At 32.3% G+C, this 14155-nt stretch overlaps 1 long non-coding RNA gene across 1 annotated transcript; it reads left to right on the forward strand.

The window, feature by feature from the left end:
• The first annotated feature begins 2391 nt into the window (after positions 1–2391).
• Positions 2392–13737, forward strand: LOC134694040 (uncharacterized). Its single transcript, XR_010102551.1, has 3 exons — positions 2392–2650; positions 7544–7677; positions 13513–13737. It is a non-coding gene; the product is annotated as an uncharacterized LOC134694040 (long non-coding RNA).
• Positions 13738–14155: the final 418 nt, after the last annotated feature.

Raw genomic sequence — 14155 nt, forward strand, 5'->3', positions numbered from 1 at the left:
GTGACAATATGTATACGTATTACCAAATTTCTGTGAGGGAAGAACTGCAATTATCAAAAATTTCCCCCAGTGTAAACCTGGCATGGGGAAGAATGGCTATATAACACCAGCAACAATTTTACTATATTGCTAGTGCTACTGAAATAGCCCGATGATTTCTATATACGCTATTTTTGCCGGCTTGAATTCAAATATTTTAATCAGAACTGCATGGCCGCGTGAAAATAGTAAATTTTTATACGTATGCTTTCTAAACTAGCCGATGATAAGTTTTATTTTATGATACAGTCACTATTATATTCATTTATATTTTTATAGCCTGTTTTTTTTTTTAGAGCTTATAAAAAGAAGATGTTGTATGATTGCCAATGAAACAACTCTCCACAAGAGTCCAAAATGACACAGAAATTAACAACTATACTATAGGTCAACGTACGGCTTTCAAAAATGAGCAAAGCCCATACCGCATAGTCATTTATAAGAAGCCTCGAAATGACAATGTAAAACAATTCAAACGAGATAACCTTAGTTTCATTCCCCTACACTAATGCATCCCCGAGGATGTGGTACATGGAGTATGTGTGACTGGTACACGTGCTATGTAATTATATTTCACATATTTAAGTTGATACCTCAAAAAGCCTTTGTTGAAAGTTAATATTGCAGTTCCTTTATACAAATATCTACTAGTAAATGATAATTCTTTTGAATTAAAGGTTTGTTTGATTAGTTAAAAAAAGGGGGGGGGTGTACAAATGAGTGTTGTTGATGTTATTAGGAAGTTTTGTTTTGACACTCAACTACTGGAAGTGTTTAAAGTATGCATGCAATGGTGTATTTAAATAAATTCAAAGTCCTTACCTAAATTTGCAAAGTTGTCGCAAGGCTTCCAAGTCTCATGCATGTTCATGCTTCTTTGGCGGCAGCATCCTTTTATCTATTGTTGTTTTTTTTCTCTTTGATCTTTTTAATTTTGGCCAAATCTCACGCATTTGCTTCATGAAAAACTAACTTCACTTGGTTAAGTTTGCAATGGTGTATTTAGATAAATTAAAAGGGAATTAACCCTACTTAAATTCACGAGTACTGCGTATACTCCGAAAAGAATAAAAATGTTCCATCATTTTTCATGGTTTGATGAGGTGAAAAATGAAAATGTCATCTTTTTGTCTGAAGTGATTTTCATGTACATTCTTAGTCTCTATTTGTTTCGAGTTGCTGTTAGGCGAAACAATCCATCCTTAATTTTAGCATCAAGAATGAAGTTTGCGCCTTTGTTTTATGCATTGAATATGACTTATTATCAGGAGTTACATTGCTGGGATATTATCATGCATATGACGATGCCAGATGATGTTAAAACACTTATCAATCAAAACCAGTCATTTTCTTGTTCTGACCATCCTAGTTAAGGGGAAGGAGGAGATTTTTAATCCTTGAGTCTAAAAATAGAAGAACTAAAATGTGGATGCCCCCTGGTATTCCATCTGAAGACAGGTGGTATAGAGTGTGCAGAAACCGAGACCGACTTGACAATAATATAAACAATTCACACTCACATCATCACTTTTTCCAACCCTACTTTTACCTCTTCCCTTCTTTTTCTCACACATGCTCCCACTCACTGGATACAAACCTAAACATTTCTCATGCACCCAATAACCACATTCACTCTGCTCTCCCTTACTACTACTTACATAGTCAAATCCAATCCATCTCGAGTCTGTTCCTATATCCTCTCCACTTTCATGCTCTATCCCACACACCCTACATGTATTCTGTTTATTCAGTGGCGGATTCAGAACTTTTTATAAGGGGGGGGGGGGGGGGGGGGGGGGCGCTGACTGACCTAAGGGGAGGCCTGCTCCAGTCATGCTTCAGTGATTCTCTATATAATCAACTAAATTTTTCCCACGAAAAAGGGGGGGGCTGGGTCCGCCTATGTTATTTTCATTCTCTCCCACATCCAACTCCCTTGTCTGCACTGCTTATTTACAAATTTCAATTTTTTGTTTCCAATGTAATTTTTCAATGGCACTCTTCTCTTTGTGGGACTGCTGTATGTTTTGCTGTTGGTGCTTGTGCTGGTATTACAATCACTGGTATTCAGGCTGCTGCCAACTTCCAATATATTCTGGCTCTTTCCCATTGCAGTTGGTCTGATTTTTATTGGATTGATGAATAATTTGTTTTTGTTCTTAATATGCATGAAATGCTTGCCACTGAACGTTAACCAAATAACAACCTATCAATCTCTACATGGAGTATATGTGGTTGTAACAAGTAATTTTTGATATTTTTTGTTTATATTAAATTTTGATATTATTTATTATATACCACAGATGAGTTTGACATATTTAACTCCTAGTATTTCATGAGTAGTCTTTATTAAAGTCATGCATCAGTGGTTATATTTATTGTAAGACTTTGTCATGGCTCAGTGAGTTCTGATATATTGGTTATACATGTAACAGTCTAGGTTTTACTAGTTTGTGTTATGAAAACTCTGTTCTGTATGATAATTGGTTAATTAAGTCATGTTTCAATTTCGAGGGAAATTCTATTGTTTGGTGAGAATAGGATTTATTTTGAACTAAAAAGTGTTATGTTGTTAGTATTCATAATTTGGTGGACAGGATAAAAACATAAGGTCAGTTTTCTCAACTTATTAAAAGGAATCTCTAGAAACATGCAAATGTGGTAGAGATGTATAAATAGCATATATACATAACGGGAGAACCTTTTCGCTCTCCTTTTCCTGTGATATTACCTGAAAAACTCAAAACCTAATATATGTGGTAACTTGAACCCAACCTAAGTGTGGTATTCAATATGTGGGACAGACGGGACGAGAGTATTTCAGAAGAAATCAAGAACATCTGTACCGCTTTCGTAGACCCAAAAAATTCAAAAGTTTAGTATATCAGCATTTAGATAAGCATAATCATAATCTGAAATATATAAAATTCCAACCGCTCGAAACCGTTCAAAAACAACCAGGAGAATCACACAAGCAATTTGAAAAATCACGCGAAGTTCGCGAATTGTTTTGGATAAAAAGACTTCAAACAGCTTATCCTCTCGGTCTAAATGATAAAATATTAGGGCAGGGGAACATATCTAAAACTCATATCGATGTCATTAATATTGTTGATAAACGACTTAGAAATAATAGGTCTCATGGTAAACGCAAGAACCGCAATCAACGTATTAAACATCGTATAAATTATACACTTGCTGATCTGTTATCTATAATAAAGAATAATGGCAGACATCAAGTATTATGCAAACTGGGTCAGATACCTATAAGTAAATTATATGCTATTTTTCTTGAGTGTGATAAAATTTCTTTTTTTAGCCCATTTTATGAATACACCCGTATTATTACAGCCTTTTGTCATCACAGGCTTTTTCCTATTATTGATAAACCTGAAAATCGTAAACGACATTTTCTCAAATTAAAATATATAAATAGAGGTATTGATTTTATTAATTTGTCTAGCATATTCAATGACTCTTCTGTCTATAGCTTAATACCTCCATATTTTGATAATATAGAACAACCCATTATTTCGTATTCTTATAAAAAACCGAGCAGAAATTTGATTTTCAATTATACGTCAATTACAACAGACGTCAATATAGAAAATAATGTTCCTTCCACTTGAGATTGCGAAACATCTAGTTTTAAATATGTTCCCTATGGTCATGTTATCACAGGAGACCTCAACATAGTCGATGACCGTGAAGTCATAACTTTTCTAAAGAAAGGACCGAAATACCGTCCTCCATCTACAATAGATTGGAAACAGTGTCGTCAGGTCATTAAAGACGCTCTGTCTGCCTATTGTAAAAATTGGTGCAAACGTGAAAAATCCGATAAAAAATCTTTAGACAGTTATTTGAATAAAATTATGAATACTGTTGATATTCGAATATCTCATTTAGAAAACAATTCTGAAATTAATAATAGGAACCATGATATACCCATTTCTAGAATAAAAAACAAACTCAAGGTACTCGCAGAGCGGTTTGTGTTCGTATCGGCAGACAAGGCAGCAAATAATGTAGTGGTGGTGTGACGCATATGATACACGAAAGTTCTTCAAAACGAAATAATAAATTCCTCTACATTCAGGTCAGTGCGCACCACAGAGAGTCAAATCGTTAACAAGCATACCACTGCCACTGCCCAGCTTAAAGCATCTTCCGAACATTTGAAAGTCCCTACCATGTACTGGTTACCGAAATTACACAAAAAACCATTTAAATTCCGTTTCATCTCCGCTTCGAGTAAGTGTTCTACTACTAATCTATCAGTGCTTCTAACCACCTCCCTAACTACTATCAAAGAACTGGTTATTAACTTTTGTAATAAAGCTTATGAAAATAATGGTATTAATTATTTTTGGAGTGTTAAAAATTCTTTAGAGGTTTTAGATAAAATACATGCTTTCAATGGTCCTTACAATTCTGTTGACAGTTATGATTTTTCTACTCTGTACACTACACTTCCACACAATCTTATAAAGAAAAAGTTTTTGTATTTGATAAAATGGTCTTTCGAAAAATCTCATTGTAATTTTATTTGCTGTAACTCGTTTAAGGCCTTTTTCTGTAACGAAAAAGGAAAGTATGCTAGATACACTTACTGGAAATGTGAGGATATGATTGAAGCTTTAAACTTTCTGCTTGATAACATTTATGTACGTTTCGGCGATAAAGTGTATCGTCAGGTAGTAGGTATTCCTATGGGCACCAACTGTGCCCTTTTAATAGCAGATTTATTTCTATATTGCTATGAATCTCAGTTTATGACCAAACTCAGTAAAGACCCATCATTGTTACATTTGGTTGATACATTCAAAAATACCTACCGTTATCTGGATGATATTTTTTCGTTGAATAATCCAGAGTTCTCTAAATATACTTCAGAAATTTACCCAAACGAACTTACTTTAACTAAATCTAACATAAACAGCAGCAGTTGTCCTTTTCTAGATTTAGACATTTCAATTTCAAACGGGAAACTTCACACTAAAATTTACGACAAAAGAGACGATTTTTCATTTCCTATTGTTAATTTTCCTTTTTTAGACGGCGATGTGCCTTTGGCTCCATCATACGGTGTTTATATATCGCAACTCGTTCGGTTTGCCCGTGTGTGTTCTGATGTCATAGATTTTAACGAACGTAATCAATGCATCACTGGTAAATTGTTGTGTCAGGGATTTCGATACCATAAATTACTTAAAACTTTTACTAAATTCTTTCATAGATACAAAGATTTGATCAGTAAATTTGGCTATACCTGTAGAAAGCTTATTAAAAATGGTATTTCTCATCCTAAATTTTATGGTTATATTGTACTTAAAGCGAGGAAATCACTATGTGATCCTTGTAAACTCATCGAACCTTTAAACAAACTTATAAGTAAGGGTTATCGTACCAATATTGTAATTAGATCTCTGAATATAGTTCACATTGGCACTAATATTGATTTTGTCATTAGCAAATTAAAACATAACTAAATTTCATTATCTTTTGAGGCGAGATGTAAAGGGGACACAGCCACGTTAACTTTTATTTCTATAGAAGTCGCTCTTCACTATACTACTACCTGTCGATACATTTATTTTTGGCATTGCACAAGTCATGTCTTCTTTGACTATTAATGACGTTAAAATACTAAATCCCTGTGATGTGTTTTAGTCGATTTTAGTCTCTGATGCATGATTTTTTACTATTAATTGGTTTTGGCTTTTAACTAGCTGTCAGTAACTGCGAGTACTCTCAAATCGTATTTTCTTGTTAATTCGACCTGTTGATACTGTTTATAATGCTTTTTTGTCATTTTTTATTTATATGGATCTTGGCTGTATACCAGCTTTGATTATTTGTAATATCTTCAATTTTTCACTTATTCTTACAACATTTGTATAAACTTCAAGATTATAAAAAACCGGTTTTTTTCTAAAGTGAACATTGATTGGTTAAATATTTCTCAGTGTGTTTGAATTTGTTTGATAGCCTTTTGGTCATGACTGTTTGTCTCTAATATTTAATTAACTGTGCATTTGTATTCAGATATCGCAGATCAAATTTATTCGTTCTTTGTGTAATCATACGTTTTTTGATTGAGTTAAGTCTGCTAATTGATATTTTATCGTATGTTTTTATATGTTGTGATGTTATGCTATTGTTTCAGAAAAAGGGAGAAGGTTTGGGCCCATTAAAACGTTTAATCCCGCTGCAAATGTTTGCACCTGTCCTAAGTCAGGAATCTGATGTACAGTAGTTGTCGTTTGTTTATGTAATATATACGTGTTTCTCGTTTCTCGTTTTGTTTATATAGATTAGACCGTTGGTTTTCCCGTTTGAATGGTTTTACACTAGTAATTTTGGGGCCCTTTATAGCTTGTTGTTCGGTGTGAGCCAAGGCTCCGTGTTGAAGGCCGTACTTTAACCTATAATGGTTTAATTTTTAAATTGTTATTTGGATGGAGAGTTGTCTCATTGGCACTCACACCACATCTTCCTATATCTATAAACTGATACAGCAGCTATATTTGAAAAATTTACATAGCTATATATTCTGGACACTAATTCCACAGGCACTTGTTTCTGTCAATTTGGGGTTTACTATCCATACCAGTAAACCCCACATTGATGGAACCAAGTGCCTGTGATAAAACAGGATTTTTCTCAAAATTGTAAAATTTAAAATTGCAATAATAAAGCATGCAATAATTCCTGAATTTACAGTACTTATTTTTATCAAAGTCATAAATATTTGCACACATTTCTTATAGTAGTTGTGTTATAGTCCTAATATTAATGCCATGTATGAATTAGACTGTTGGAGAGAAAACATTTTTTTTTTTAAAGTCAGAACGATTGTGCATGAATGATCATATACAAAATGTATGGTACTTATATTATTTTAAAGAAGTGCATGTTTCCATGAAATTGGAGAAACAATATATCATAAATATTGAATGATACATGTACTGTAAGATCAGTGTTTTCATTTTTGTCAACCTTGTGACTTTTATTGCAGAAAGCTCGACAAAGGGATAGTGACTGCAGTTAAGTTTTTGTGATAGTTGTAGCAAAGCTTTATATTAAGGACTTTTAACATGATATCAATGATTAGAAAAGAAGATGAGACATTTCAGCGTGTGCACTCTTGTTTTAGTTAGTCTATTTAAGGATTATGCACCCATTTCTTGTTTCAATAAAAAGCATATGAAAATTTTATAGAAACATTATACATGTAGTGTTAGAAATATATTGTCCATAAATCAATGAGTGATTACCATTGTACATGAGCCGAAATTACCGCCATATTTGGTGTTTGCTCCCAACCTATTGTAGTAGATACTGAGAATGTAGCAATTTATTCTGGCTTAATTGAGTTAAGCCTTCCAATTGATATTTTATCATTTGGTTTTGTCTCGCTTGACAAAAAGAGTGTTCCCTTTGTTCACTGTATTGTATATGTACATTGTGTATTTATATTTTGCTATTTGTATACTTTCAGGATTATTTAATCATGTGGTCATTAATAAACATCTGTAAACAAGAGGAATCACAAACCCTGTTAGAAAGTACCATCAGACTGGAACCCATTCTATCATACATCAGTATCTAAAAATGGGAAAAGACATCATCCAGGTAATTATAAACCAATTTCACTCACCTGCATCTCATATAAATAGCTTGACCTAAGGTATTTCTCATTTCTAGCCAGTAACAATGATAAAACACCTTGACTATATGAGGTACAACAATGTAGATGAAAAGTCAAAATGAATGATTTCAGCAGGTGAATACGATACATGTAGATAAAAACGTACAAAAGTACTGTTTATCTAGAGATTATTGTGCAGTGACAGATCCAGGGGGGGGGGTAGATTCCGGGGGTTAGACCCCCCCTTTTTTTTGGACGATAAATGCATTTGAATGGGGACATGTGGCTGGAACACCCCCTTTATGCTCTGTTAGGAACCCCCTTTTTAAAATGGCTGGATGTGTTGTCAATAATGCCACTTACATGACTTAGTTGCCTTATAATAAGAACTCTTTATTTTGAATATGATATATTTACATCTGTATACAAATTCCCTTAAATCACAATAGTAAATCTAACATTTTGTCCATTGTTTAAAGATGGCAATAATAAAGGCAAACAATCATTTTTGATTTTACTGTATACTGTGGATTCATTATTACTCAGATACCAGTTTACATGAATTTCGTAGGTACAGGGAAACCACAAATTTAAATGTTCAGCGAAATACAAATGTTTCATCAAAATATTTGCTGCATTAAGATTAACCATGAATTAAAATATTTATCCAAGAAAATTGCAGTTTTCCTTAATCAAATAAATTTTGTTCCCACGAAAAATAAAAGAATCCACAGTATATCGGTATATTGTGTCTTAATATAAAAAAGAAGATGATTGCCAATGAGACAACCCTAATTAAGTGTACAAAAAAATGAATGAAACAAATATGTGACACAGCAACAAACGACAACCACCTTACCACTGAATTTTGAAAATCAGTTGAAAAAGGCTTAACTCATGAGATAGATACAAGTAGAAATACATCTAACAAAAACACATCAGCACATAAGTCAAAACATGGAAGAAAACTATAACATGTTGGAAATATCTTATCACTGCCATCAGAGTAGAATGATTAGAGTTATCTCTCTTTGTACATGATATTTGTATTGTAGAGCTAGGGAGATACCCACTAGAGATGCATATAAAAAATCAAAGTATACTTTACTAAGATAACTTAATTCTGAAATTAATCCATTATTATATGAATCCTTTTTACTTTCTGAAAGTTTAGATAATTCAGGTTGCTATACCTGGTTTACATATGTTAAAAATATTTTGAAAGGTAAACATGGACATATCCATTCTTGAGGGAAACAAAAGAAATAATACTCAAAGTTGTTAAAAAAATCCTTAAAACATCAATTCTTAAATTTCTACACATCAAAACAATTATATTTGAACAAAAAATTGAAAAAATAGATGAAAAAAGTAAATCTATACTATTATTACGAGAAGACCTCATTTTGTGTGTCGCTTCTCTTCCTTCCACGATAAATTAATCATCATGTCTCTGGGTTCTATAGGTAACAAGGATAGTCGCATTTGTCATCCAATTTCAGCTTTTCCCATCACTTTGCGTCCGGCCTCATCCGTCGTCATTAACTTTTACAAAAATCTTCTCCTGAAACTACTGGGCCAAATTTAACCAAACTTAGCCACAATCATCATTGGGGTATCTAGTTTAAAAAATGTGTCCGATGACCTGGCCATCAACCAAGATAGCCGCCACGGCAAAAAATAGAACATAGGGGTAAAATGCTGTTTTTGGCTTATAACTCAAAAACCAGAGCATTTAGAGCAAATCTGACATGAAGTACAACTGTTCATCAGACCAAGATCTATCTGCCCTGAAATTTTCAGATGAATCGGTTGTTGGGTTGCTGCCCCTGAATTGGTAATTTTAAGGAAATTTTGCTGTTTTTGTTGAGCCTTCAACTTTAGTCGAAAAAGCTAGAATAAGCGATCCTACATTCCGTCGTCGGCGGCGTCCACAAATATTCACTCTGTGGTTTTTGAAATTTTAATAACTTTCTTAAACTATACTGGATTTCTACCAAACTTGGACAGAAGCTTGTTTATGATTATAAGAAAGTAACGAGAAGTAAATTTTGTAAAAATAAAATTCCATTTTTTCCGTATTTTACTTTTGAATGGACTTAGTTTTTTCTGCGGGGAAACATTACATTCACTCTGTGGTTAAAGTTTTTAGAATTTTAATAACTTTTTAAACTATCCTTGGTTTGTACCAAACTTGGACAGAAGCTTGTTTATGATCATAAGATAGTATCCAGAAGCAAATTTTATAAAAAAAATAAATCCATTTGTTTCTGTATTTTGCTTTTAAATGGACTTAGTTTTTCTGCAGGAAAACATTACATTCACACTAGTTAAAGTTTTTAGAATTTTAATAACTTTCTTAAGCTATCCTTGTTTTGTACCAAACTTAGACAGAAGCTTGTTTATGATCATAAGATAGTATCCAGAAGCAAATTTTGTAAAAAAAATAAATCCATTTTTTCCGTATTTTACTTTTAAATGGACTTAGTTTTTCTGCAGGGAAACATTACATTCACTCTGTGGTTAAAGTTTTTAAAATTTAAATAACTTTCTTAAACTATCTTGGGTTTGTACCAAACTTGGACAGAAGCTTATTTATGATCATTAGATAGTATCCAGAAGTAAATTTTGTATAAAGATAACTCCATTTTTTCTGTATTTTACTTATAAATGGACTTAGATTTTCTTCCAGTTAACATTACATACAGTCTGCAGTTAAAGTTTTTAAAACATTTATTAGATTCATTAACTACCATAGATTTTTACCAAACTTGGACAGAAGCTTGTTTATGATTATAAGAAAGTAACGAGAAGTAAATTTTGTAAAAATAAAATTCCATTTTTTCCGTATTTTACTTTTGAATGGACTTAGTTTTTTCTGCGGGGAAACATTACATTCACTCTGTGGTTAAAGTTTTTAGAATTTTAATAACTTTTTAAACTATCCTTGGTTTGTACCAAACTTGGACAGAAGCTTGTTTATGATCATAAGATAGTATCCAGAAGCAAATTTTATAAAAAAAATAAATCCATTTGTTTCTGTATTTTGCTTTTAAATGGACTTAGTTTTTCTGCAGGAAAACATTACATTCACACTAGTTAAAGTTTTTAGAATTTTAATAACTTTCTTAAGCTATCCTTGTTTTGTACCAAACTTAGACAGAAGCTTGTTTATGATCATAAGATAGTATCCAGAAGCAAATTTTGTAAAACAAATAAATCCATTTTTTCCGTATTTTACTTTTAAATGGACTTAGTTTTTCTGCAGGGAAACATTACATTCACTCTGTGGTAAAAGTTTTTAAAATTTAAATAACTTTCTTAAACTATCTTGGGTTGTACCAAACTTGGACAGAAGCTTATTTATGATCATTAGATAGTATCCAGAAGTAAATTTTGTATAAAGATAACTCCATTTTTTTCTGTATTTTACTTATAAATGGACTTAGATTTTCTTCCAGTTAACATTACATACAGTCTGCAGTTAAAGTTTTTAAAACATTTATTAGATTCATTAACTACCATAGATTTTTACCAAACTTCACAGAACCTTCTTACAATCATAGGATAGTATCAAGAGGAATATTTTTATTGATTGTTTTCCTGATTTTTGTTGAGACTGGGAGTTACAGCAAAAGTAGGCGAGACGCTGGGTTCCGAGGAACCTTTACAAATTTTTCGTAAATTTGAGTAATCTCCTTGTTGGGTTGCTGCCCCTGAATTGGTAATTTTAAGAAAATTTTGCTGTTTTTGGTTATTATCTTGAATATTATTATAGATAGAGATAAACTGTAAACAGCAATAATGTTCAGCAAAGTAAGATTAACAATTAAGTCAACATGACTGAAATGGTCAGTTGACCCCTTTAGGAGTTATTGCCCTTTATAGTCAATTTTTAACAATTTTTCGTAAATCTTTGTAATCTTTTACAAAAATCTTCTCTTCTGAAACTATGTTGCCAAATTAAACAGAACTTGGCCACAATCATCATTTGGGTAGTTTAAAAAATGTGTGGTATGACCCGGTCAACCAACCAAAAAGGCTGCCACGGCTAAAAATAGAACATAGGGGTAAAATTTAGTTTTTGGCTTATAACTCAAAAACCAAAGCATTTAAAGCAAATCTGACATCAAGTAAAATTGTTTATCAGATCAAAATTTTTCTGCCCTAAGATTTTGAGATGAATCGGATTCCCCGTTGTTGGATTGCTACCCGTCAATTGGTAATTTTAATGAAACTTTGCTGTTTTTGGTTATTATCTTGAATATTATTATAGATAGAGATAAACTGTAAAAAAACAATAAATTTTGGCAAAGTAAGATCTACAAATAAGTCAACATGACCAACATTGTCAGTTGACCCTTTTAAGAGTTATTGCCCTTTATAGTCAATTTTTAACCATTTTTTCGTAAATCTTAGTAATCTTTTACAAAAATCTTCTCCTCTGAAACTACTGGGCCAAGTTAATTATAGATAGAGATAATTGAAAGCAGCAAGAATGTTCAGTAAATTAAGATGTACAAACACATCACCTTCACCAAAACACAATTTTGTCATGAATCCATCTGCGTCCTTTGTTTAATATTCACATAGACCAAGGTGAGCGACACAGGCTCTTTAGAGCCTCTAGTTTGTCTCGCCTTGACTGAGTCAAAAAGCGAGACATAGGTATGCCGTTTCCGGCTTGTATTAGGTTGTGATTAGGTCAATTTATGGGGAACCACTAGTGGTAGGTCAATGATATTTGATATGCAGTTGTATAGGCATTAGCATATCTCATTTTCATGGAGATTTTTTTACTCTGCCCCCTCAGTCATGGTCTATAGACTTTGAAAATTAACATGTATTAGTTTGTGATTAGGTTAGTTCAAAGGTAACCATTAGTGGTAGGCCAATGTTAATTGGTTTTCAGTTGTATAAGCATTAGCACATCTCATTTCCATGGAGAATAATTGGCCCGCCCCCTCAGTCATGTTTTATTGTCTTTGAAACTTTTGCTTAGTTTACATGTATTAGTTTGTGATTAGATTGGTTTAAGATGAACTGCTAATGTTAAGTCAATGATATTTGGTATGCAAATGTAATGGCATTTGAAAGTATCGTTTCCATGGAGATTATATAGCCCCACCCCTGATCATGGTTCATTGACTTTGAAACTTTTACATAGTTTACAAGTTAATGTTTGTGTTTAGGTTTGTTTAAAGGGAACAACTTATAATGAGTCAATGGTAATTGATATGCAGTTGTATTAGCAGTGGCACATCTCATTCCATGGAGATTGTATAGCCGTGTACCTTCAGTCATTGTTCATCGACTTTGAATATTTGCATAACTTACATGTTAAAGTATTGCTATTTTAATTTCAACATTCGAATTATCAAAATTACAAAAAGGCGAGACATATCTCTGGGATAACAGTTTATTTTCCTTATTTTGTAATTTTATTAGGGCATTAGTTTTTCTTGTTTGAATTATTTTACAATGGAAATTTTGGAGCCTTTTATAGCTGACCATGTGATATGAGCTTTGCTTATTGTTGAAGGCCATACTGTGACTTATACTACAGTTGTTAATTTCTGGTCATTTGGTCTCTTGTTGAGAGTTGTCTCATTGGCAATCATGCCACATTTTTTTTTTATAAAAAATTTACTAATTCAAAATTTATCAATTTAACTTTTCATATGAATGGCTGATTAGTATAGGAAGGTGTGTTTTGAGTGCCAATGAAACGACTCTCCATCCAAATAACAATTTATAAAAGTAAACCATTTTAGGTCAAGCATACTTTAGGAATAATAAATGTTATTTTTACTTTTCAGTATGTTGAGAGAGGTTCAGAACAAGCTATTTTGTTTGAGGAGGAGTTGTCAGCACGTCATAATTGAATAAAGTCAATTGTATTAGAAGTGAAGTCTAAACAGAAATGAGACAATTATCAAATAATTCAAAGACTACATGGATGTTATCTGGACTAACATTTGTATGACCCAAATGTGGTATTTTTCATATGAAGACTTACAAGGCAAATAATTGGCTGTGGCAAACATGTGTATATATTTGACATGTTTAAACTTTAAAGACTTGAAGAACTTGTTCTGCCTTCTTCAGATTTCAGTAGAATTTGTTTGAGACAGTAAATTCAGAGTATGAATTGGAGAATTTTTGCTCATTTAAATGAATTATGAAAATGTTTTACATCTTAAATATACAAAAAAAACCATAAAAGATGGACATATTTCTTATTTTCTTTCTTGAAACTTATTACAAAATAAATTCTTATATACTAATTCTTGAAATTTTCAAGTTTATTTTTAGCCTGAACGTACAACTCAATGCACTGGTTATTCACACAGAAAACTACATTTATCGCTCAGCCATATTAAAAGAAAATGATAAATGGTAGGATTTCAAATGAGACAACTATCCTTATAATAAATGCCAATGATCAAAGATAATGAATAC

Source organism: Mytilus trossulus, chromosome 13 (assembly GCF_036588685.1).
Source record: "Mytilus trossulus isolate FHL-02 chromosome 13, PNRI_Mtr1.1.1.hap1, whole genome shotgun sequence".
NCBI classification, from domain to species: domain Eukaryota; kingdom Metazoa; phylum Mollusca; class Bivalvia; order Mytilida; family Mytilidae; genus Mytilus; species Mytilus trossulus.